Genomic DNA, 26,684 nt, shown 5'->3' with positions numbered 1-26,684 from the left:
AGAAAAGCTACCAGAACCTAGCCTCATCATTGCATCCCCCTCTTTTGTGATACTCAAAGCAGATCTGTCTCCCAATGAACTAGCCTGGGAGGAGGATCGCCAAATCCTGGGTAAAGCAGAGCATTTTACTGCCTGTTGGAACAAACTGACTTAAGAAACCAACCAAGCCACAGGACCACAAGCAGACCAGAGACCCCAACAAGAGGCTGGTTACGGACACAAGGGAGATACAGGATTTTCCCCACTACTCCCAAAAAAAATCAAAGAAGTTTTTTGTTTGCTTTTTGTTTTTATCTTCTTCGTCTTCTTTTTTTTTTTTTTTAGTTTTTATTTTTGGTACCTTATATAAAAAATTTTTTTTTTTGTTTCTAAAACGTTTTTCTATCTTTAATCTTTGCCTTTTTTGATAAAAAAAATTGTTTTCCAGAAACTTTCTTTTCCTCTTATAATTTTATTTTGGGGATACAGGAGTGTGCGTTTTTGCTTTCTTTTTTGGTCTTCTTTCTCTTTTCTATTTCTCTTTTTAAATTATCTTTTTGTTTTTTGTTTAGCTCTACTGAACTTCTCATCTTTTTCTTCTTCCTTTATTATCCTTTTCACTTTCTCCTCTCTTTTGTTCTTCTTTATGTGACTTAATTCTTGTCCTGCACTCCCTCAGATAAACCCGTAGTTGACTATTAGACCCTATCCCCCATTGTGTACACACTTAATCCACAAATTTATTACTCAAGTCAAAACCTCTAAGACTTAAATTCCTTAATAGCAGTACTACCTCTTTATACTTATATAATATTTTAAGCATTTTTATTTTTAAGTTTTTCACATCTCCTTTACATCCCTCCCCTTCTCTCAATAAATTCATGTTCTTATCTAAATAGATTGTTATCGAATCTACATAATTTTATTAATTTCTACCTTTCTATTTTTTCTGGTCTCTTTTCTTTTCCCGTTCCCTTTCTTTTCTTTTTTCTTTTTCTTTTTTCTCTCTCTCTCTCCTTTCATCCTACCCAACCTATTTCCTGCTTTGAGATTAAGACTTAGTTAACTCCCCCTGAGCCTCCCCACATCAATCTATTCCTATTTTTTTACCCACATCTCTCCCTAACCCTAATAATTTCTGGTCTTCCAAATTCTTCTCTGCGGTTCGTAGCCCATTAACGTATAGTTGTTTGATGTTGAATAGATGTATCTGTTGAACTAGATTGTATCTGTAGACCACTGACTGTGCAAATTCAGACTTGGGTTGATGATTGCCTTAAGATAGTGTTCTAGCACAAAACTGGTGCTATTTTCATCGCAAATGGGCAGAGTAAGCCGGAAAAACACAAGAAAAATGGCAAATCCGGGTATCTCAATTCCCAATCCCGATAATCAGGGGACAGAACAGATAATGAATAATCCAGAGGAGAATTCCCAAATAGCTCTACAAACACTGCTGGCAAACATGATGAATCAAAAGATTGAAAGCATACAAAGGTCTCTATATGAGCGTGATAGGGAGAGAGAGGAGGCATTCCAAAAGTTTATAGAGGACTATCATAAGCGTGAGGAAGCTACTCAAAAGCTGATACAGGATTTGCATGAGCAGCTTGAGAATACTCAAAGAGAAAGGCAGGAATGGCGTGAACAGGCTGAGAACACTCAAAGAGAACTACAGGAATCCCAGGAACGGGAGGAAGCTTATCAAAGAGGAATACAGGAATTGAGAGAGCAGGAAGAAAATACACAAAGATCACTAAAGGCATTCATGGAATCCATTAACAAAGAGCTGAAGGAAGTCAGGGAGACCACAAAGGGAATGCTGAATGGATCCCAACAGAAGGAATGGGAGTCCAAGGAAACCATAACCAGCCAACTAAGTGATCTGAGAATAAACACTGAACATCAAATTAAGGAAGTAAAGACGTTCATACAAGATCTAAAACAAAGCTTCACCAACACCTTGAAGCCATCAAAGCTGACCAATTAGAAAGAAAAGAGATAAAAAACAAAGTAGAAAGTCTTGACAGCAGGTTAGACCATGCAGAAGATCGAATCTCAGGGATTGAAGACAGCCTAGATATTATAGAGAAAGAACATACAAACATCCAAGACAAGTCCAAGAAATATGATAGATCTCTCCAACACTTGGAAGACACCATCAGAAGGCCTAATCTAAGGATAATGGGTGTAGAGGAGCACCTAGAAACAGAAGTTAATGGCCTAGGAAATTTGTTTAAGAGGATCCTAGCAGAGAACTTCCCAAACATGCAAAAAGATAGGCCTATTCAGATACAAGAAGCTTTGAGAACTCCAAACAGACCAGACCAGAATAGGACATCCCACCGTCACATTATAATCCACACAGGATCAACTCAGACCAAGGAAAAGATCCTTAAAGCTGTCAAGGAGAAAAGATTCATCACCTATAAAGGAAAACCAATTAGAATCACCTCAGATTTCTCAGCAGAGACAATCAAAGCAAGAAGAGCCTGGAATGATGTATGCCATGCCCTAAAAACAAACAACTATCAACCAAGAATACTGTACCCAGCTAAACTCTCCTTCATAACTGAAGGCCAAATAAAAACCTTCCATAGCAAAGAAAAATTGAAACAATACATCTCCACCAAACCAGCCCTACAAAAGATTCTTAAAGATGTCCTACACATAGAAAACCAACAAGACCACAATAAAGGTCAAGAAACTGCACCCAAACTGAGAATCCAAGAACCATAGGAAGAACCCAGATTTCGCAACCCCCAAGAAGGCGGAAAACATGGCAGGAACTCCCAAATACCTCTCAGTCCTTTCTCTTAACGTTAACGGACTGAATTCTCCAATTAAGCGACATAGACTGTCTAGTTGGATTAAAAAACAAGACCCTTCTATCTGCTGCCTTCAGGAGTCACATCTTGCCCATAAAAACAAACACATTTTCAATGTTGAAGGTTGGAACAAAATCTACCAAGCAAACGGCCCCCATAAACAGGCGGGAGTTGCAATCCTAATATCAGATAAAATAGACTTCAAATTAAAATTCGTGAGAAGAGATAAAGAAGGTCGCTACATACTAATTAAGGGATCTCTCTTTCAGGAGGATATTACAATTCTAAATATCTACTCGCCAAACAATGGAGCACCCAAATTTATCCAAGAAACACTACTTTCCCTCAAATCCCATATAACTCCAAAGACATTAATTGTTGGGGATTTTAACACACCACTCTCCCCACTAGATAGATCAACTCGGCAAAAACTCAACAGAGAAACTGCAGATCTAAACAGCTGCATAGATCAACTAGAGTTAACAGATATCTACCGAACATTTCACCCAGCAGCATCAGAATACACGTTTTTCTCAGCAGCACATGGAATGTTTTCTAAAATAGACCACATTTTAGGCCACAAAGCAAACTTGTCCAAATTCAGAAGCAGTGAAGTTATACCTTGCATTCTCTCTGACCACAAGGGAATAAAATTAGAACTCAACACCAAAAGCCACCAAAGAAAGTCTGGTATCACATGGAGGCTGAACAACACATGCTGAATCACGAGTGGGTCATGGAAGAGATTAGAAAGGAAATTCAAATGTTCATGCTATTCAACAAAAATGAACACACAAATTACCAGCTCCTCTGGGACACAGCAAAGGCAGTACTCAGAGGCAAGTTTATAGCTCTGAGCTCCTACATCAACAAATGGGAGATATCTGAAACTAACAATTTAATGAGACATCTGAACCTCCTTGAAAAAGAGCAGCAAGATAAACCCCAATCCAGTAGATGGAAAGAAATCATTAAAATTAAATCAGAATTAAATGAATTAGAATCCAAAAAAACTATAGAAAGAATCAACAAAACAAAGAGTTGGTTCTTCGAAAAAATTAAAAAAATTGACAGACCTTTAGCAAATCTTATCAGAAAAAGAAGAGAACACACCCAAATAAATAAACTCAGAGACGAGAATGGAAACATCACCACGGAAACAACCAAGATTCAAAACATTATTAGGGAATATATAAAATTAACCCGCCAAAATCAATGGCCTTTCTGTATGCCAACAATGAGAAAAGTGTGGCTGAAATTAGGAAAGCAACTCCATTTGTAATAGCCCCACAAAAAATAAAATACCTAGGAATTAACTTACCTAAAGAAGTGAAGGACCTCTATGATGAAAACTTTAAAATCTTGAAAAAGGAAATCAACACAGAACTTAAAAAATGGCAAAACCTCCCATGCTCCTGGATTGGAAAGATTAACATCGTGAAAATGGCAATACTTCCCAAGGCTATCTACAAATTCAACACGATACCTATCAAAATTCCAAGCTCATTCTTCAAGGAAATAGAAGAGGCAATCCAAAAATTCATATGGAACAATAAAAGACCCCGAATAGCAAAAACGCTCCTCAACGGAAAGAACACTGCTGGAGGAATATCAGTACCAAATTTCAAACTCTACTATAAAGCCATAGTACTCAAAACAGCTTGGTATTGGCATAAGAACAGACCTCAGGACCACTGGAATAGAATTGAAAACCCAGAAATGAACCTACAGACCTATAGCCATCTAATCTTCGATAAGGGAGCTAAAACAATAGAATGGAAGAAAGACAGCCTCTTTAGTAAATGGTGCTGGCAAAATTGGTTAACTACTTGTAGAAAACTAAAGCTAGATCCTTATATATCACCCTGCACCAGAATCAACTCCAAATGGATCAAAGACCTCGAAGTCAAAGCAAACACTCTGAAAACATTACAGGATGGAATAGGAGAAACCCTAGGTCTCCTTGGCTCAGGCTGAAATTTTCTGAACAGAGACCCGGAAACACAACAAATCAAAGGAAGGTTGGACAAATGGGATTGCATAAAGTTGCAGAGCTTCTGCATGGCAAAGGACATAGCTAGCAAGATCAATAGAAAGCCCACGGATTGGGAGAAGATCTTTACTAGCCATACAACCGACAAGGGTCTCATATCTAAAATATACTTGGAACTCAAAAAATTAAATCCCCCAACAACAAATCCTCAACGAAACAACTGCCCAATAAACAAGTGGGCGAAAGACACAAAGAGAAACTTCTCTGCAGAAGAAAGAAGGATGGCCAATAGACACATGAAGAAATGCTCCACATCCCTAGCCATAAAAGAAATGCAAATCAAAACAACATTGAGATACCACCTCACTCCAGTTAGAATGGCAATAATCAAGAACTCTAACAACAACAGATGCTGGAGGGGATGTGGACAGAAGGGAAACTTACTTCATCGTTGGTGGGAATGTAAACTTGTTCGACCACTTTGGAAAACAGTATGGAGGTTCCTCAAAGGACTCCACATAGAACTCCCCTATGACCCAGCAATCCCACTATTGGGCATTTACCCAAATGTTTACAAACAAGACCACACTAAAGCTACCAGCACAACTATGTTTATTGCAGCATTATTTACCATAGCTAAGATCTGGAACCAACCCAGATGCCCCTCAGTAGATGCATGGATCAAGAAAATGTGGTATATATACACAATGGAATTCTATGCCTCCATCAGAAAGAATGACATTGCCTCATTTGTTAGGAAATGGAAAGACTTGGAAAAAATTACATTAAGTGAAGGAAGCCAGGCCCAAAGAAACATAGGCCCCATGGTTTCCCTTATTTGCAATATCTAGTATGTGTATGAGTCAAGTGGAAAAGGTCAGATAATGTGATGTTAGGAAAATGAACCCTTAGATATGTATTTTAACGTTTTTTACTTTCATGCATGTGTTTCTAACGCATTTATAAGATTATTTCTTTGTTGCTTTGTATGTCCCTCCCCCACAGTATAATCCCTGGTTTCACTATATTTGATGTCAGTATAACTTGTGGAGGAGATGGGGAAAAAGAAGTCGTTTAAGGATACAGGTGGACCTGTTGCAAAAATGAGAAGTACAAGTTGTCTTGTCCAAAACGAGCTTTACAATGTCAGTGGGGGCGGGGGGGAGGATTGGGACTGGGGGGAGGAGAGGCTGGGAAGGGATGTGAAGTGTAAACAAAGGAGGAGGCTGCAATGCTTGGTAAGAAATGTATGCATTATCCTGCCCATGTAATTGTAACCCCTCTGCACAGTATGTTCACAAATAAAATAAAATACAAAAAAAAAATCCTGGCAAGAAAGAACAGATGTCATAAGTGGCATCTTTCTCTGTATCCATGTATCATGAAAACAGCTGTAAGAAACACCTGATTTTATTCATAGCCATGACTCAAGTCGAATTGGGAGAGAGGGTATCAACAAGAGAAGCCTTGAGATCTGCCATAGCAGAACAAAGCCCAATGTGAATGGCATAGGCTTCCAGGGACGCAGGGGAGTAGCCTTCACTAAACACGCCACTAAATAACTCTAATCCTTGTGGAAAAAAGGCAAAGGTGCTCTCTTCCAGTTCCCCTTCAAGCCTCTTAAAGGGGGAAGGGAAAGATAAAAGCTGCAGCCTCTTCCTAGATGGGGCTCCTCTCCTGTCCTTACCACAGTCCTGCTCAGAGTCTCTCACAGCAGAACTAGAACTGAGCAGGGTTATGGGCTGACTCCCCTTTGGTGTGCTATATGAGACCAGCTGACTTTCCTTCAACCTAGTGCTTTAAAACTCCCTTTTAAAATAAAATTGAGCAAAGGAAGCCAATATCAAGGAAAACTAAGACAAAGATTAGGAAGAAACACTTGGAATAGCTGGTGTTGGGGTCCTTTCCTCTGATTCATTTTACTGTGGATGAAAGGGAGGAGTCCACAGAGGGGAAGCAATTACTACAGGAAGGTTAAAGGGTAATAAGCAGCCAAGGTAGATCCCTGTTAGTCTGTGACCTTCCAATGAGAAGTCCCCCGAGGAAGAAAACCCTCCTTGCCAGAGGGTATATTGAACAGAAAAGGGTGGTAGACCTAAAGGATTCAGCGGGGCCAAGACATAACTTGTTTATGGTTCCCTGCACACCAAGGGCAATGGTAGAAAGCTATGGACAGTAGACAGGAGAGAAAGAAGGACACGTAGTCCTTCTTTTCTCCCAGCCCCTCTCATTCAGATACCAAGAACTTGACAAGAGCAGCATTTGGGATTGAGGGGACAACACAGGTATGCCTAATGACAATGACCCTGCCTTGGAGAAAGTGGTCATCTGTTCAAGCTCCACAACTAAGAAGAGAAAAGAAAAGAAGAGAAGAGAAAAGAAATGTACTGACTGCCTTACTCGTGTACCTGTAATCCCTCTGAGCAGCATCTTTACAATAAAATTTTTAAAAAAAACCTTCAAAAAAATCACATAGTACATTATAAATGCCTCCAAATCACTTGAATATTTTGTTCACAATTTTAATAGTAGTTAAACCAAATATACTTACTTGACAATTTCTAATAAGAGTAAGGTAGTGATGGATAGCCATGAGTTAGAAAAATGAGGAAAAAATAACATTGTTCAAAACCAAATGAACTCATTACCTGACATGCAGCTGTAAAATCTGTGTACATCACCGTTACATTAAAAATAAAAATGATAAAAAAAAAACAATAGACTTACGTAGAGATGGGATTTAACACTAGACTTATTTATAGATGGGATTTTTGCTTAAAGAAATAAAGAGGGAAATTGATTGAGGATTTTCAATAACAAGGTGATTTGGATCTTGGAATATAAATGTATTTATCAGGGGTAGAAAGAGCAAATTTGGTGATAGATAATATAAAATAACTTATACGAACAATAAATACCTGTCAATATACTAAGTATCAGTTGCTGAATAGTAGATATGTGAGAACAGGATTAAGTAAGCAGGAGGAAGTGAAGGTGGTAAAAAGGGAAATATTTCACATTATCTCCCCAGTTGGTGCCATTATTGGTGATATGTAAGTTAGACCACAGGAAAGGGTCACTGACATGAAGCCAGCTGAGAGATTGTGGAGACTCAGAATCCAAGATGTTAGCTAGATGAACTCTAGATTGTGTTAGTGTTGAAATTTTCTTAAAATGACAAAGAGTGTTAGACCAACATAGAGAAACAATACTAAAGTTTTCAATGATGCAGGGAGAACTAGCAGATCACTGGCAGATTATAGCATCAAGAAGAGAAAAATCTGTGTGAAAGATTCAAAGCAATTTTGAATGTTTGAAAATGTGGTGAAGGAAGGATCTGGAACTGGAATAAACTGGGGAACTGGAAATGCTTAGGAAGCCATAGACCCTTAGTCTCTTGCTCTTGCATGAAAGACTTAATCCTTAGTATTGATTCCCTTCATCAGTTGGACTCATTTCCCTTCAACTGTAGGGCAATCTCTTCCTGCCTGTCCAAGGTAGTATTGAGCCATGTCCACCATGATATCAAGGGAATGGGAACACACAGTACACACACTGCTTCTCAGGCCAACCCTCACATAGACAAGAATGTGATATGTTTGTTTTTTGGTGTTGTGGATGTTTGAACTGATGGCTTTCCTTATGTTTAAGCACAAGATGACTTACTTGCTAGACAGGCTCTATTCCACTTGAATGCTTGAGCCTCCATCCAAGCACAGTTTGCTGCAGGTTTATTCTTGATTGATTAATTGACTGTTTTTTGTTTGTTGAGGTTTCAGTGATTGACTTTTATATTTAATTGGTCATGCATCTGGGACTACGTGCTCTCTATGAGCTCTTCAGCTCACATGGTTGCTCTACCTTTTGAGCCACAGTGCTACTTCTGAATTTCTGGTGGTTAATTGGAGCTAAGTGTCTCATGAACTTTCCTGCCCTGACAGACTTTGAACCCCAATCCTCAGATCTCAGCCTCCTGAGTAGAGAGGATTATAGGCATGAGCCACTGGTGCCTAGGTGCTGCATTTTCTTTTGAGATTGAGTCTGACTTGTTTTCCTGGTCAGCTGGATCACAGCTCCTACTGAAGATCTCATATAGCTAGGATGACAGGCACATACCACCATGCTAGGCCTTTTCTGTTGACATGGGGGTTTGTGGATTGTTTCCTTGGGCTGAAATGCAAGTCCAGTTCTCTCAATCTAGCTTCCTGTGTAGACTGGGATGGCAGGAGCAAGTGTTCTCACCTGGCTACCAATGAAAATGAGGTCAAGAGAACTTTGGTGTGAACTCTTTGTCCTCAAGCTGTGATCTTTGTCCTTTTTATCTCTCAAGCATCTAGGCTAACAAGCATGACTAGCCAGGGCCCCAAGAAAAACAAATCCTTAGCTGACTCCACATGCAAATTTTCAATGTTATTTTCTTCCAATACAATTTAGTGTTTACATTCTCCTTATTCTGAAGAATTTAAACTTTCCCAATTCTGAATGTCTGGATTTTTCCATTGAATATTTTCAGAGCATGATTGCCTCTGGGCAGCTGATAATTGGGGAAGTGAACTTGTGGAGAAGGGTAGGACTATGGTGTGTGCCTCCTGCCCATCTCTGCACTGGAGGAATTCTTGAATGGAGAAAGGAGATTTTCAGAAAGACTATAGCACTGAGTTGAATAGAAAGGCTAGAGAATGTCAGTAAGGAACTTCCACCTTGCAACAGACAAAGAAGTTGAGCCAGGGAGGCAAAAAGAAAGTCAGAGATCCTAGGGCAATCCTGAAGGAAAATAGTGAGTGGGCGATGTATTTTCTGGAAATATTGAGGAAGCAGATATGGGAACGAAGTTTTTGTTTTTTCATTTTTTAAGTGCCAGAGCACCTTTTCCTTCGAAGGATTAGTAGACAAGTATAACAAAGGACCTATGGCAATATAGCTTCTCAAATCTATTTCATGGGCATGCATTTCGATGAAGGTATATATGTAGGTTCCAAAATATGCTCCTACTACAACGTGTAATTCATCACAATTTTTTTTTAGGGGGGGTCCGGTTGTGGGGCTTTAACTCCAGGCCTGGGCACTGTCCCTCAGCTCTTCAGCTCAAAGCTAGCGCTCTACCACTTGAGCCACAGCGCCTCTTCTGGCTTTTTTCTTTTTGCTTATGTGGTGCTGAGGAATTGAACCCAGGGCCTCAGGCATGCAAGGCAAGCACTCTACCACTGAGCCACCTTCCTAGCCCAATTCATCACAATTTTAGCTGCATGTCAGATTCATCTCATAACTTTGCAATGGAACCTTAGTGTGACCAATGAATTAAATTAGCTTTTACTTTTGTCTTTTTTCCTTATGTCCCGGGTATCATTTTCCTGACATCGCATTATCTGACCTTTTCCGCTTGACTCATACATATACTAGATATTGCAAATAAGGGAAACCATGGGACCTAAGTTTCTTTGGGCCTGGCTTCCTTCACTTAATATAATTTTTTCCAAGTTTTTCCATTTCCTAACAAATGGTGCAATGTCATTCTTTCTGATGGAGGCATAGAATTCCATTGTGTATATATACCACATTTTCTTGATCTGTTCATCTACTGAGGGGCATCTGGGTTGGTTCCAGATCTTAGCTATGGTAAATAATGCTGCAATAAACATTGTTGTGCTGGTAGCTTTAGTGTGGTCTTGTTTGTAAACATTTGGGTAAATGCCCAAAAGTGGAATTGCTGGGTCATAGGGGAGTTCTATATAGTTGTTTTTTTTTTTTGTCGGTCATGGGGCTTGAACTCTGGGCCTGGGCATTGTCCCTCAGCTCTTAAACTCAAAGCGAGCGCTCTACCACTTGAGCTACAGCGCCACTCATAGGGGAGATCTATGTGAAGTCTTTTGAGGAACCTCCATACTGCTTTCCAAAGTGGTTGAACAAGTTTACATTCCCACCAACAATGAAGTAAGGTTCCTTTCTGTCCACAGCCCCTGCAGCATCTGTTGTTGTTAGAGTTCTTGATTTTTGCCGTTCTAACTGGGGTGAGGTGATATCTCAATGTTGTTTTGATTTGCATTTCTTTTATGGCTAGGGATGTTGAACATTTCTTCATGTGTCTATTGGCCATCCTTCTTTCTAATTCAGAGAAGTTTCTCTTTAAGTCTTTCGCCCACTTATTTATTGGGCAGTTGTTTCTTTGAGGATTTGTTGTTGGGGGGTTTAATTTTTTGAGTTCCAAGTATATTTTAGATATGAGACCCTTGTCGGTTGTATGACTAGTAAAGATCTTCTCCTAATCCGTGGGCTTTCTATTATCTTGCTAGTTATGTCATTTGCCCTGCAGAAGCTCTGCAACTTTATGCAATCCCATTGGTCCAACCTTCCTTTGATTTGTTGTGTTTCCGGGTCTCTATTCAGAAAGTTTTGGCCTGATCCAAGGAGACCTAGGGTTTCTCCTATTCCATCCTGTAATGTTTTCAGAGTGTCTGCTTTGACTTCAAGGTCTTTGATCCTTTTGGAGTTGATTCTGGTGCAGGGTGATATATAAGGATCTAGCTTTAGTTTTCTACATGTAGTTAACCAATTTTGCCAGCACCATTTACTGAAGAGGCTGTCTTTGTTCCATTCTATTGTTTTATCTCCCTTATCGATGATTAGATGGCTATAGGTCTGTAGGTTCATTTCTGGGTTTTCAATTCTATTCCAGTGGTCCTGAGGTCTGTTCTTATGCCAATACCAAGCTGTTTTGATTACTATGGCTTTATAGTAGAGTTTGAAATTTGTTATTGATATTCCTCCAGCAGTGTTCTTTCCGTTGATGAGCGTTTTTGCTATTCTGGGTCTTTTATTGTTCCATATGAATTTTTGGATTGCCTCTTCTATTTCCTTGAAGAATGAGGGTGGAATTTTGATGGGTATTGCGTTGAATTTGTAGGTAGCCTTGGGAAGTATTAACATTTTCACGATGTTAATCTTTCCAATCCAGGAGCATGGGAGGCTTTGCCATTTTTTTAGTTCTGTGTTGATTTCCTTTTTCAAGATTTTAAAGTTTTCATAGAGGTTCTTCCCTTCTTTAGTTAATTCCTAGGTATTTTATTTTTCCTGGGGCAATTACAAATGGAGTTGCTTTCCTAATTTCAGCCACACTTTTCTCATTGTTGGCATACAGAAAAGCCTTTGATTTTGGGGGGTTAATTTTATAACCTGCTACTTTACCAAAGTTTTGAATCAGCTTGATTAATTTGGGAGTGGAGTCTATGGGATTCTTTAAATACAAGATCATGTCATCTGCAAAGAGGGAGAGTGTTATTTCTTCTTTCCCTATTTGGATCCCCTTTATGTCTGCATCTTGTCTTATTGCTGTAGCTAGGCATTCTAATACTAGATTGAAGAGAAGTGGAGAGAGTGGGCATCCTTGTCTTGTTCCTGAGTTAAGAGGAAATGGCTTTAGTTTTTCACCATTGAGTATAATGCTGGCTGTAGGTTTGTCATATACAGCCTTTATTGTATTGAGGAATGTTCCATGGATTCCTAATTTTTCCAAAACCTTCATCATGAAGGGGTGTTGGATCTTGTCGAATGCTTTTTCTGCATCTATTGAGATAACCATGTGGTTCTTATTCTTGCTCCAGTTGATGTGATGAATAATATTAATTGATTTGGGTATATTGAACCAGCTTTGCATCCCTGAAATGAATCCCGTTTGATCGTGGTGTATGATTTTTTGGATGAATTGTTGAAGTCGATTGGCCAAAATTTTGTTGAGAAGTTTTGCATCAATATTCATCAAAGAAATGGGTCTATAGTTCTCTTTCTTTGATGAGTCCCTGCCTGGTTTTGGGATGAGGGTTATGATGGCTTCATAGAATATGTTCGGTAGTGAGCTTTCTCTTTCAATTTCATTGAAGAGTTGGAGGAGTATTGGTGTGAGCTGTGCTTTGAAGGCCTTGTAAAATTCCGCTGTAAAACCATCTGGTCCTGGACTTTTCTTACCTGGGAGGACTCTTATTGCTGTTTCTATTTCAGTACTTGATATGGGCCTGTTAAGATAGTTTAACTCATCTTGGTTCAGTTTTGGCATGTCAATATTTGCTAGGAAAAGGGCCAATTCTGTCAAGTTCTCAAACTTATTAGCATAGAGTTTTGAGAAGTATTCCCGTATAATGTTCTGAATCTTGGTTGTTTCCGTGGAGATGTTTCCATTCTCATCTCTGAGTTTATTAATTTGGGTGTGTTCTCTTCTTTTTCTGATAAGATTTGCTAAGGGTCTGTCATGGAGGCTGAACAACACACTACTGAATCATGAGTGGGTCATAGAAGAGATTAGAAAGGAAATTAAAATGTTCATGCTATTCCACAAAAATGAACACACAAATTACCAGCTCCTCTGGGACACAGCAAAGGCAGTACTCAGAGGCAAGTTTATAGCTCTGAGCTCCTACATCAACAAATGGGAGAGATCTGAAACTAACAATTTAATGACACACCTAAAGCTCCTTGAAAAAGAGCAGCAAGATAAACCCCAATCCAGTACACGGAAAGAAATAATCAAAATTAAATCAGAATCAAATGAATTAGAATCCAAAAAAACTATACAAAGAATCAACAAAACAAAGAGTTGGTTCTTCGAAAAACTTAACAAAATCTGGCTTGTACTCTTTCAGTAAGGCTTTGTTCAAGGGCTTCAGGATGACATCCTGTGTCTTCTTCTGATTCCTCACATGGGTCAGAAGGGGAGAGAACATCAAGCCCTGGGCAAAGTGCCCCCTTCCCACCAGTCTGTGGCCAGCAATACCCTGAAGACACTCATGCTCAGAAAGGGAATCAGCCACTGTGTGATGGGATGATTCAAGTCTTCCTTCCTGAGTGTGGTCTCAGAAGATAGCATGGGCCTTGTCCATTTCTAGCCACTCTCATCAGCAGTGTGACACCTCCTCCCAGGCAGGATCATGTTCAGGTCTTGTGGCTGTAGGTTACCAGAATCAAGTAGGCATGGGCCTAGGTCTCACCAGAGATGTTTGCCCAAGCCCAAGAGAAGGAGCAGGCCCAGAGCCAGGGACCCATTGCCTCCTACCAGTCAGGCCCCCACTGGGCTGCAGGCTGCACTGGTAGAGGATACACCTTTAGCCTTCTCCAGCTCCCCTGAGTCTCTGAGCAGAGCACACAGGAAGACACATTCTCCCAGCTGGCTGCTAATGACAGCCACTCCCTCTCGTGGCCTGGAGAGGACTGAGCATGATGGAAAGTCATGGAATCTCCATGAGGAAAGAGATAAATGACTCCTGATCCCTTGAAGACTTGGAAGATGAAAAAGGCTTCTCCTGAACAAGGCCAGTTCACCTGTGAAAAGCCTCTGCTGTTTCAGGTTATGTAATACCCAGAATCCTACCATCCTAACTCTGAGGCTCTGAATCTACCTCACTCTGAGGAAAGTCAAGAAGGTTCCTGTTGCATTGTGCCTTATCTAGTCAAAGTCTTCATCTCCTTGATCCATGTATCTGCCTTCTTGACTCTCCAGAGGCCCTGAGGTGGTTTTACTCATGTCAGTGGCTGGGTCCACTGTTCCTCCCTCCTTGCTGTGAGGTCTAGACCTGAGCACTGCCCACTGCCTCCAGCATGCTGGGTTTCTGCGGTCTCTACTAAAAGACCAATTTCAGGAGGGAAGCAAATGGACCTGGAGATGGCCACTGGTCTGTATCCTGACTTGTTGAAGACAGCAGGGGTGTGTCATACTGCCCCACTCACCATGAAACTTTGGACACCTTTTCTGTGTGCTCACGTATGCTCACCCTGATGAGACAGGTGTCTCCCACCTGCTTGTTATTTGGAACCAACGGGTAGCTGTTGCTCTCCCCACCTAAATTCCAACTCTGACTATTGTTTGTCTTAGCCTCAGGTGTATTCGAGGTTCAAGAGCAGGCTGGGCTTTTGCAATTTAAGAGCATTCCAGAAGTCCCTGGAGAGGATGATTTGCAGAACCTGATCTGGAAAGACAGCAACATGAGGAGAGGCCTTGACATAGATGGGTGTCCCAGCCTGGGAGGAACGTCTAGGGCCTTCCAAAACTGTATGATGTGAACAGGAGCTGGGCTTTCCAGACCTCTTGGCTGCACCTCCATTGGATAAGTTAGGAATGGACTTGTAGTGCAGGGTGCCACCATTTCCTTATCTTGGGAGGATTCTCCCTTGAGTCTCCTGTGGAGATCCAGGTGGGAGCTGGTCACACCAGGGCACAGAGGGCCACTGTATGAGGGCTCTTCCACAGTGTCCTGCTGCTGCTGTCAGGGCCACGCTGGAGCTGCTCCTGTGCTGTGGGCTGGGAGCTGCCACTGCCACTGAGGTCAGTGTTGTGACTATGGCGGCTTCAGTCAGGGGATGGCTTGCTGGAGGGAACTTCCCCAAGACAACCCCCCCTGTTCCTGCTCCCCATTACCCTGCTAGCGTGCTGCTCCAGTCTAGGCCTTTCGAAAATCCCGACCCCTATATGAGGGATGCACCCCAGAGACAAGCAAGGGAGGAAAAGCCTAGAGAGTCGAGGCCTCTGAGCCCACAATCAGGGATGCTGTCAGTGGGGAGAAATCAGCATCAGCCTCAGGTGTCGCAGCCCAGAATCTTCCCTGGCCCCTGCCAGTCGGTGCCCATTCACTTACTTCTGTCCTGCCTGTCTAGTTTGTGAAAACTTCTTGGTCTTGTGTTTTGTAGTGTCAGTCTGCCTCCTGGGCTCCAGTGCACATGACAGCTCATAGCTAAGACAAGGGGTGGTGGTGAGGTGACCAAGTGCCATGTTTGTTCACTGCCAGAGTGGCTTGCACTTCAGAGCCTGATGGACCATCCTCATGCGGCCGAACAGAGACTCTGTCAGTTCCCACTCGAATCCATGGTCACACCTCCGGCCCTCCGGACTCCATTGTCAGGATGTCCCCCCTCATTCAGCCAGTGTCTGACAACCCACCTGGCTTCCTCACTGAGCCACTCCAGAATTTTCTGCTTCTTTAGGTGATGAAATCTGCAGGTTTGTTGCAGGTCTTTCAGGTCTTAGATGATCTCATTTTCCTGGTCTTGAGGAGCACAAGAGCAGTGACAGGGCAGGACTGGCCTGGCCTGGGCTTTGCTGGCTGAGGAGGGACCCAGCTCCTCTACCAGCTCTGCCCACCAACCCGCCATTGAGTCCCCCAGACTTGTGTGGGATCTCACACTCAATGTCCAGGCTGCTCTGTCTGGAGAGCTGATACTCACCTGAATTAATTTCATCATATGTGTTTTGTCCTAGTATTCAGAGTGCCATGGAGTCAGTATGGGGACCCTCTTCCCTCAGCACACCCAACCAGGGCCTCATCAAGCCTGCACAACATGTGTGCATAACAAGAGTAGGGCCTGCATTCAGAGGAGGCTGTGAACCTAGCATCAAGTCAGGATAAGGGATTTTGTTGTCTAACCCCTGGGAAGCTGGAGAGTGACTGCAGCATCAGTAAAAAGGCCTTTATTAGGCCAGAAGTTGCTTGTCTTAGGAAAGCCTGGCTTCAGTTGTGCCACACGGACCTGGCTTAAAGGACTTGAAACCCCAGCTGGCGTGTGTGTGTGCACACAGCTCACGGGTCAGGCAGGTTTGGCCAGCAGATGGTCAGAGGGGCATAGGACTGAGCACTGGGCATGGCCAGGGGACTATAAGGACTGTCAGAGCTCAGGACTCCCAGGGGCCTTTCTTCTCCTCTTGCCAAGGAGCCAACTGGGGCCTGGCTACTCACTTCATGGATATCCTGATATGCAGTATCTATCATCATGAGATCTATCAGGAAGATTCCCAGGTAGGAAATAATGCCCATTGAGATCAGCTGTAGGATTGGGTTGGTGATGGTCAAGGCCCAAGGCCCATCTCATACCCAATCTCACAGGGCATCTCAGTCAGTCTTCAACCTTACAGATGCTCCCATGGCACAGCCACTTGGGAAACCTGTGATCCCCCCTAGTGTCTAGGGCCCGTTCTTGCTGCCTGGTTCTCCAAACTTCCCCACGTCCAAATCTAGGCTGGTATACGCAGATCACAAAATGCTGTAGCACCCCTCTGCCTACTGTGTGCCTACGGGAATCTCTCCTTGCTCTCCTTACAATAGAAATCAGGTTGTGTTTCTAAACACCTTCAGGATGGCACTGACTCCCCCGTGTTTCCCCTCCACATCTGCCCCCTGTCTTCCCTTCCTCATGTCATAGCTTTGCCAGCAGCTCTTTGCTCTTAGATTAATTATTTGTAGGAGAAGTGATTTTTTCCAGTTTGTGGAATGTGCAGAAGGAGTATCTGTGGGAGGGGCAGAGAGAAGGTGACAGTTGGAAAGTGGGGAGGTGGGAGTTGGATTCCATTTGGTTTTGGAAGGAAGGAAACCATGTGACTCCACAAAAGGGTTGAAAATCGGTTCAAATAGCCCCAAGAATCCACCAGGCAAGAGCAAGTGCTTCTTCCTGTCATAACCACGAGCCATCGCTCTTCCACTAGGCAGCTGTGCTTTCAATTCAAGTGGATGCAGATTCATAGCCACGACAGAAAACCTAGTAAGCTTGTGTGTGTGTGTGTGTGTGTGTGTGTGTGTGTGTGTGTGTGTCTGTGTCTATGTGTGTGTCTGTGTCTGTGTATGCTCAATCTGACAGGAGGTGTCTGAATCCTGATAATAAATACCCACCTGGGCCCAGGGAATGGGGTTTGTGTCCAGGGCTTAGGGAGTGTGACACCTACCATGTTTGTCCATAGGGCAACTGCTGTGGGAATAGGGACCCACCTGCAGACCTCTTTCATGATGTCTTCAGTCGGAAGATGGCCGTGCTCTGTAGGGCAGAGAAGATGGCATGGAGTGAGGAGAAGTTCCTCAGGTCTCGGCAAACTTGGAGAGGAAGGCTGTGTGAGTCTTGCCTGACACATCCGCCTCCTGTTGGCCTGGACAAGAGAGAGATGATGGGAGTGTTTGGAACTGGGCAGGGATTTAGGTCACCCAGGCATGATTACGGTTCCCCTGGGGCTTTAACAACCTTTCTCTAATGTGTGCTGGGTGAGTTAGCAGGTCATCCAGAGTCTCCACACAGGAGTGTGCTGGGGAGCTCTTTGTATCTGGAATTGGTAATAGGTGTTGGGTTTAATGGAAGGCAGAGGCTGGAAGGTCAGAGTGGGGCCTCTATCAGTTACAGGACACCAGAGGTTGTGGGAGGGAGACAGAGTTTGAGCCCTCTATAGGTTAGTAACTGAGTGAGGTGATGGTGGGTGACAATGGTAGGTTGTGCCCAGGTTCAGTTTCTTTGACTCCTGTAATAAGACTCAAGTGGTGGCTAGGCCACAGAGGCAAGGAGCCCAGCCCCTCATGGTAGGGTCTACGTGTCTGGACAAATAAGCAACTGGCACAAATGAGGTCCGATCTGCTGACCCCAAACTCCCAATGTAAAACCCTAGTTCTCAGTTACGTAATGAAAGAACAGGTGTGAAGGCTCCGGCAGCCTGAGAGCAGAGGCCTGTGTGGAGGCCGTTTGGAACCAGTCTGCTGAAGGGAGAAATGTGAGTGGAGGGCGTTCAAAGGGTTTCCTCCCGTGACCCTCTAGCTACTTCATATAAGTGGCAACTTCAGAGGGAGTTGTTGGGGGTCCAGGTCCTGAGGTAGTCAGCAAGACTCAAAAAGGAGAGAAGCTCATTCTTAGTGGAGGGCTAGGGCAGTTAGTAGTCAGGAGTTTGGTGGGGATAGCAAAAGCCTTGTGTGTGGCCCAGTTGAATACACAGATAAGTCACTGACTGCTGAACCACCTGTACCTTCCTGGGTGAGACTCGGTATCCCTGGGAGGCCAGAAAGTTACCAAGGGTTACCTTGGTGGGACTACACCATAGTAAGTGACCTGAACCCAAAAGTTTGCCGTCTAGGGTCCTTGGCAGTGAGTTTCATGCATCTAAACAAGGTAGATTGCTGAGCAGTTGTGGCTCACCCCTGTCATCTTAGCTACTCAGAAGGCTCAGATCTGAGGATCACAGTTCAAAGACAACCCAGGCAAGAAAGACCCTGAGACTCTGATCTCCCATAAACCACTCACAGAACACAGAAGTAGCTTTGTGCCTGAAGTCATACAGTGCTGGCCTTGAGCTGAAGAGCTCAGCAACCAGGCCCAGAATTCATGCCCCACATGTGACAAAAAAAAAAGAGCTCAGTAGTGTAAAATTGTCACTGTCTCTTGGGTTTCCTCAGAAATCAAAGGCTCTCGTGGTAAGGGTTAGATAGTGGGGCAGGCTTTATGGGGGCCCTGAAGCCTTCACGGAGGCTTAGTTGCCTAAACAGAGGAATCTAAGCCTCCCGACTGGTCACTTAATTGGGAGTAGGAATTAGTCTCAGCGGATAGGTGTTGCCTCACCTGCCAGCCAGGGCAGAGCTTAGGTCTGTGAGGGGCATTTGCTGACTTACAGACATGACATTGAGTTTCTCTGGTGCTCCATCCCCATCAGCTCTGATTGCTGGGTATCTCCATGGGAGGTGGGTCCTGCTAGGTCATCAGGTGTTCAGGCTCCTAATGCTCTGTGTCACCTGTGGCAGGAAGTGGCACATATCACTGAGACACTCCCTTCATTGTGGGAAGATAAGATGGCATCCTCCAAGTGTGTTGGGAGTGGTTTCATAGTTGTAGGAAAACATTTACTCTCATCAGAAATGAAAGGACTAGGTGATGGTGAGGGTTGCCTGTTAATATTGAGGGCTCACTTGAATATGTTTTACTTTGTTCTTTTTAAGTATGTTTTATATTGTGAAAATTCTTTACAGGGGTTACAGTTACATGAGTAAGTCAATGAGTACATTTCCTGTTGAGCATTGTACATTCCTCCTTTGTTATTCCCCTACCATCCTTAATACCCACCTCCCTAACTACTCCTATACCACCCCCCTCCAAGTTGTAAAGTTCATTTTCAACATAGTATCTTGTACATCTCATTTTTACAATGGGTCAGTGTATATCACTATTGAAGCATTTTGTTTTTTCCCTTCCCATCCACAACTTAGAGAAATATATATACAACATGCAGGGCATTGGAATCAAATACAGTGAAAACAGGGATTTTACCATGGGGGAGGAACATACAAAGAAACCAAAAAAATCACATAGTACATTATAAAGGCCTCCAAGTCACTTGAATATTTTGTTAATGATTTTAATAGTAGTTAAACCAAATATACTTACTTGACAGTTTCTAATACGAGTAAGGTACGGATGGATAGCCATGAGTTAGAAAAATGAAGAAAAAATAATATTGTTCAAAACCAAATGAACTCATTGCCTGACTTATGCAGCTGTAACCCCTGTGTACATCACCTTTACATTAAAAATAAAAATGATGAAAAAGAAAAACAATAGACTTACGTGGAGATTGAATTTAACACTAGACTTATTTATAGATGGGATTTTTGCTTAAATAAATAAAGAGGGAAATTGATTGAGGATTTTCAATAACAAGGTGATTTGGATCTTGGACTATAAATGTGTTTATCAGGGGTAGAAACAGCAAATTTGGTGATAGATAATATAAAAGTAACTTATAGGAACAATAAATACCTGTCAATATACTAAGTATCAGTTGCTGAATAGAAGATATGTGAGAACAGGATTAAGTAAGCAGGATGAAGTGAAGGTGGTAAAAAGGGAAATATTTCACATTATCTCCCCAGTTGGTGCCATTATTGGTGATATGTAAGTTAGACCACAGGAAAGGGTCACTGACATGAAGCCAGCTGAGAGATTGTGGAGACTCAGAATCCAAGATGTTAGCTAGATGAACTCTAGATTGTGTTAGTGTTGAAATTTTCTTAAAATGACAGTGTTAGACCAACATAGAGAAACAATACTAAAGTTTTCAATGATGCAGGGAGAACTAGCAGATCACTGGCAGATTATAGCATCAAGAAGAGAAAAATGTGTGTGAAAGAAATTTAAAGCAATTTTGAATGTTTGAAAATGTGGGAAAGGAAGGATCTGGAACTGGAATAAAATGGGGAACTGGTAATGCTTAAGAAGCCATAGACCCTTAGTCTCTTGCTCTTGCATGAAAGACTTAATCCTTAGTATTGATTCCCTTCATCAGTTGGACTCATTTCCCTTCAACTGTAGGACAATCCTTTCTCTTCCTGTTTGTCAGAGGTAGTATTGAGCCAATTCTAACATGGTATCAAGGGAATGGGAACACACAGTACAGACACTGCTTCTCAGGCCAACCCTCACATAGACAAGAATGTGATATGTTTGTTTTTTGGTGTTGTGGATGTTTGAACTGATGGCTTTCCTTATGTTTAAGCACAAGATGTTCTACTTGCTGGACAGGCTCTAGTCCACTTGAATGCTTGAGCCCCCATCCAAGCACGGTTTGATGCAGGTTTATTCTTGATTGATTAATTGATTGTTTTTTGTTTGTTGAAGTTTCAGTGATTGATTGATTTTTATATTTAATTGGGCATGCTTCAGGGCCTACGTGCTCTCTATGAGCTCTTCAGCTCACATGGTTGCTCTACCTTTTGAGCCACAGTGCTACTTCTGAATTTCTGGTGGTTAATTAGAGCTAAGTGTCTCATGAACTTTCCTGCCCTGACAGACTTTGAACCCCAATCCTTAGGTCTCAGTCTCCTGAGTAGGAAGGATTATAGGCATGAGCCACTGGTGCCTAGGTGCTGCAGTTTCTTTTGAGATTCAGTCTCACTTCTTTTCATGGTCAGCTGGATCAAAAGCCCCTATTGAAGATCTCATATAGCTAGGATGACAGGCACATACCACCATGCTAGGCCTTTTCTGTTGACATGGGGGTTTGTGGATTGTTTCCTTGGGCTGGAATGCAAGTCCAGTTCTCTCAATCTAGCTTCCTGTGTAGACTGGGATGGCAGGAGCAAGTTTTCTCACCTGGCTACCAATGAAAATGAGGTCATGAGAACTTTGGTGTGAACTCTTTGTCCTCAAGCTGTGATCTTTGTCCTTTTTATCTCTCAAGCATCTAGGCTAACAAGCATGACCAGCCAGGGCCCCAATGAAAAACCAATCATTAGCTGACTCCACATGCATATTTTCAATGTTATTTTCTTCCAATACAATTTAGTGTTTACATTCTCCGTATTCTAAGAATTTAAACTTTCCCAATTCTGAATATCTGGATTTTTCCATTGAATATTTTCAGAGCATGGTTGCCTCTGTGCAGCTGATAATTGCGGAAATGAACTTGTGGAGAAGGGTAGGACTACGGTGTGTACCTCCTTCCCATCCCTATACTGGAGGAATTCTTGAATGGAGAAGGGAGATTTTCAGAAAGGCTATAGCACTGAGTTGAATGGAAAGGCTAGAGAATGTCAGTAAGGAACTTCCACCTTGCAACAGACAAAGAAGCTGAGCCAGGGAGGCAAAAAGAAAGTCAGAGATCCTAGGGAAATCCTGAAGGAAAATAGTGAGTGGGCGATGTATTTTCTGGAAATATTGAGGAAGCAGATGTGGGAATGAAGTTTTTGTTTTGTCATTTGTTTTAAGTGCCAGAGCACCTTTTCCTTCGAAGACTTAGTAAACAAGTATAACAAAAGTCCTATGGGAATATAGCTTCTCAAATCTGTTTCATGGGCATATATTTTGATGAAGGCATATATGTAGATTCCAAAACATGCTCCTATTACAACATGTAATTCATCACAATTTGAGCTGGATTTCAGGTTCATTTCGTAACTGCTGATACCTTGCATGAGAAATCTAATCTGACCAATGAATTAAATTAGCTTTTACTTTTGTCTTTTTTCCTTATGTCCCGGGTATCCCCTCTGTTTATCTTCTTTTGTTCCTATGCTTGTTTGATGTTTTATTGACATGTTACTGGAAGCACTAGATATATACAAAATATTCATATTCTATTGCCAAGACAATATACAGAGGGCGTTCAGTTATATGTTAGGTAATGAGTAAATTCCTAGTCAATCTTGTTATCCCACCCTTCAAAGTTCTACTACTTTGCTTTCCTCCTACCCCACTCCACACTCAAGTTGTACAGATCGTGTCCAACATATTGTCTTGTGCATATGGCTTTTGCATTAGTTTCCTCCTTATGATTTTTTTAATTTCTTCTCTTTTCTAAATCCAATAAGCGTTATATAGTATACCAGTTACCAGAATCAAATACAAGAACAACAGAGATTATATCAAAGGTGGAAGAATATACAAAAGAAACAAAAAATACCAAAGTTAAGAAACAAAGAAAAACCTCTTGTGTCTGTGTCCTGCAGTTCATTCCTCATAGCTTCATCTTTTTTGTAAGATTTTTATTTTAAAAATACTGTACAGTGTGGTTACAGTTACCTGAGCAAAGTAATGAGTACGTTTCCTATTAAGCATTGTTGCCTCCTCCTTGGTTACAGTTACCTGAGCAAAGTAATGAGTACGTTTCCTATTGAGCATTGTTGCCTCCTCCTTTGTTTTTCCCCTACCACCCTTCCCTCCATCTCCAAGTTACACTTCCCCATTTCTCTGGCCCCCACCCACCAAAATTGTAAAGTTCATTTTTCAGCACAGTGTCTTGTGCATCTCATTGTTGCAATGACCAACCTGTATTCCTATTTAAACATTTTGCTTTTTTCCCTTCTCTTCCCAAAATTATACCAACAACAAATAGAGTCAAAACAGGGGTTATACCATGGCTGGAGGGGATGTGGCCAGAAGGGAACCCTACTGCGTTGTTGGTGGGAGTGTAAACTTGTTTAACAACTTTGGAAAGTAGTATGGAGGTTCCTCAAAACACTCCACATAGAGCTCCTCTATGACCCATCAATCCCATTTACGGGCATTTACCCAAATGATCACAAACAAAGCCATCCTAAAGCTACCAGAACAACTATGTTTATTGAGGCATTATTTACCATAGCGATCAAATCCATTTCACCCCATTGAGAAAATATTTTCCTTTCTCTTCTGCATTCAAATTGAATGGAAACACGGCAAGGGCCCCCACCTGGACTAACTGCAGTTTCCTTGGTATTCCAGTGCCCTGGATGCAGTCTCTGAGTGGAATGGTTTATCCTGGGTCTTGGCATTGAGGCCATGGCACTATCTGCACTCAGACCAGGACTGAGGGTTGAGGGCTAGCACATGCCATTCCTGTGGGATGTTTGAAATCCTGGGGTTGGCAATGTGCAACACTCATTGTCTCTCAGTCGACGCTCAAGGGAAACTCTGGTGCACCCTAACAAGGCCAGAATAGCTGAAGAGGAGGGAAGGCAAGGTCAGAGCTCAAATGCTCTCATTGGGAAGACAACCTATATAAGTCAGCATGGCTTTGGCAGAGTGTGTCTTGTCGACCTCACAGCATCAGAGCCAGTGATCTGCATCACAGTCATCGAAGTCAGATCCTAATAGAAATGGCAGAGCCAGGGGCAAGTGTGAGCACCATGCCCATTGCTCTACCAAAATGTCAGCTGTTCCTCTATGTCAGAGTACGGAGAATATGTGAAACTCTGAGGGAGTTCCTGGAGGCCAGGTCAGTGTGTCCAGTGGCAGGTATTAGAACACTGAGGATACAGGATCCTTTGTATTTTCCTGGATTGTAGGTGCAACAGAGGAGTTCTGTGGCCTGGGCCACATTTTGACAGCAGAGTGCATTTGTAGAAAAATATCTGAAGTGTGTCTTGGATTGAGTATCCAAGGAAGATGGCTTATTGCCTGGACCACAGAACCACTGTGGTCCTGACATCAGGAGGAGATTGTGGAGAAAAGATCCTGAGTGTTTTCAGGAGTGGAGGTCACTGGTGGTTAGGGTAGGGTATGGCCTGGGCCATTCTTGTCTGGATGTGCTCAACCATAGCCATCCAGACTAAGTAGAGACACTGTTCAGTGTTGTGTGGTCTCCTCTTCCTGTGAAGAGGTTAGGAGCGGGCTCCACATGTGATCTTGGCAGGGTGGGAGAGGTCCTCTTCTGGAGAACAAAATCATATTTTGCTAACACATTCTTGTTCTCAGGCATCCTCAGGCTGGTGGAAGAGGGATAAAGAATTTAATCGGCGTAATGACGGGAATTGAGACACAGCAACCATTTGAGAAGCTCCTACAGACACGTTTTGAGCCAGGAGACTGCCATTTCTGCAGTCAAGCGCCAGAAACACTAAGGTCCTGGGACCCCTGCCTGGGAACAGAGCCTATGGGGAATGTATGTTGTCTTGCTTAGGAAAGAACTTGGGAGTGCAGCTCAAGCAGGCAGTGCTCACTGTTGCCTTCATAATCAGGAACTGCAGACACAGCAGGCTTTCCAGAATGCACAGCATTTCTTAGGAGCACTGTCTTCCTGAGAACACCACCATGGGGCAGGCCTAGACTAAGGCTCCCTGCCCAGCATTCATACCGGGGGCCTCCAACTCAGTGGGCTCCCAACTCAGTGGGCCCCCAGCACCTAGCAAAACTAGTCTTTCCTACCAGCTCTTCTGTCTCATCAACATCAGCCTCAAGCGTAGTGCCCGGCGTCCTACCTGACCCCTGCCAGCCATTCCCCAGCCACTTACTTCTTTCTTGCCTTTTGAATTCCTGGGAAGGTCTTGCTCTTGTTTGTAGGGTCAGTCTGCCTCCGGGGCTCCAGTGCACACGATAGCTCATAGCTAAGACAAGGGGTGGCGGTGAGGTGACCAAGTGCCTCGCCTGTTCACTGCCACAGTTGGCTTGAACTTCAGAGCCTAGTGGGTCTCCCACATTCAGCCGACCAGAGTCTCTGTCGGTTCCCACTCACCCATGGTCATACCTCAGGGCCTCTGGACCCCATTCTCAGGATGTTCCCCAGGTCCAACCAGTGTCTGCCAACCTACCTAGCTTCCTCACTGAGCCGTTCCAGGCCCTTGAACCAGGCCAGAAAATTTTCTGCTTTGTTGAGGTGATAATATCTGCAGGTATGCTGCAGGTCTTTCAAATGCTGGATGATCTTATTTTCCTGGTCATGGAGAGCACAAGGGAAGGGACAGGGCAGGGCTGGCCTGGGCTGGGCTTTGCTGTCTAGGGAGGGACCCACCTCCTCTAGCAGCTCTGCTCACCGACCCTCCACTGATTCCCCAAATACATGTGAGATCTCACAGTTGTTCCCTCACTCTCAATCCTGGGGCTCTCCTGCATGCTACTACACAGCCTACCATGACAAGGGTGGATCTTCTCTCATCTCATTGTACCCATCCAGTAATGGCTGCTCATCAAGCTGGACAGGAGAAACTTGCAGGTCTCTACCCACCCTGTCCTTTCTGGCCAGCTGACACTTACCTTATTTAATTTCTCTATTTGAGATTTTTCCTAGAAGACAGAGGGTAATGTAGTTAGGATTTGGCCCTCCACCCAGGTTCTCTTCTAGCCTGGGCAAAATGTGTGCTTATACCAGAATGGGACCAGCTTTCAGAGGAGGGCTGGGCACAGGGCATCAAGTCAGGATTAGGGACTGTGACTGCATTGTCTAACACTTGTGATGCAAGGTGAGTGTCTACAGCATAGGGTGAAAGGGCATTTCTCTTAGGAGAGGCTGGCTTCAGTTTGGCCCCAGTGGCTCCCATGAGGGACTTGGAATGCAGCTACTCAATGTGCACAAACTCAGTGATCATACAGCTGTGGCAAGCAGCTGCTCAGAGGGGCACAGGGCTCGGCTCTTAGGATGGCCTTGAGGTTGTAAGGAGTGCCAGAGCTCAGGATTCCCAAGGAACTTTGACCTCAAGGTCCCAGACTGCCATCGTGGGCCTGGCTACTCACATCATCGATATCCTGATATGCAGAATGTATCATCGTAAGGTCTGTCAGGAAGATTCCCAGGTAGGGTATGATGCCCTTTCTCAACACCTGTAGGATTGGTTGGGTGATGGTCAAGACACCGGGTCCATCTCAGACCCAAACTCACATGGTTCCTCAGTCATTCCTCAGCCTTACAGCTGCTTCCATGGCAC

This window comes from Dipodomys spectabilis, unplaced genomic scaffold (genome assembly GCF_019054845.1).
Source record: "Dipodomys spectabilis isolate Male_0828 unplaced genomic scaffold, ASM1905484v1 ptg000046l, whole genome shotgun sequence".
Lineage (NCBI taxonomy): Eukaryota > Metazoa > Chordata > Mammalia > Rodentia > Heteromyidae > Dipodomys > Dipodomys spectabilis.
The sequence above is the reverse complement of the archived record's forward strand: the minus strand, read 5'-3'. Positions refer to the sequence as shown.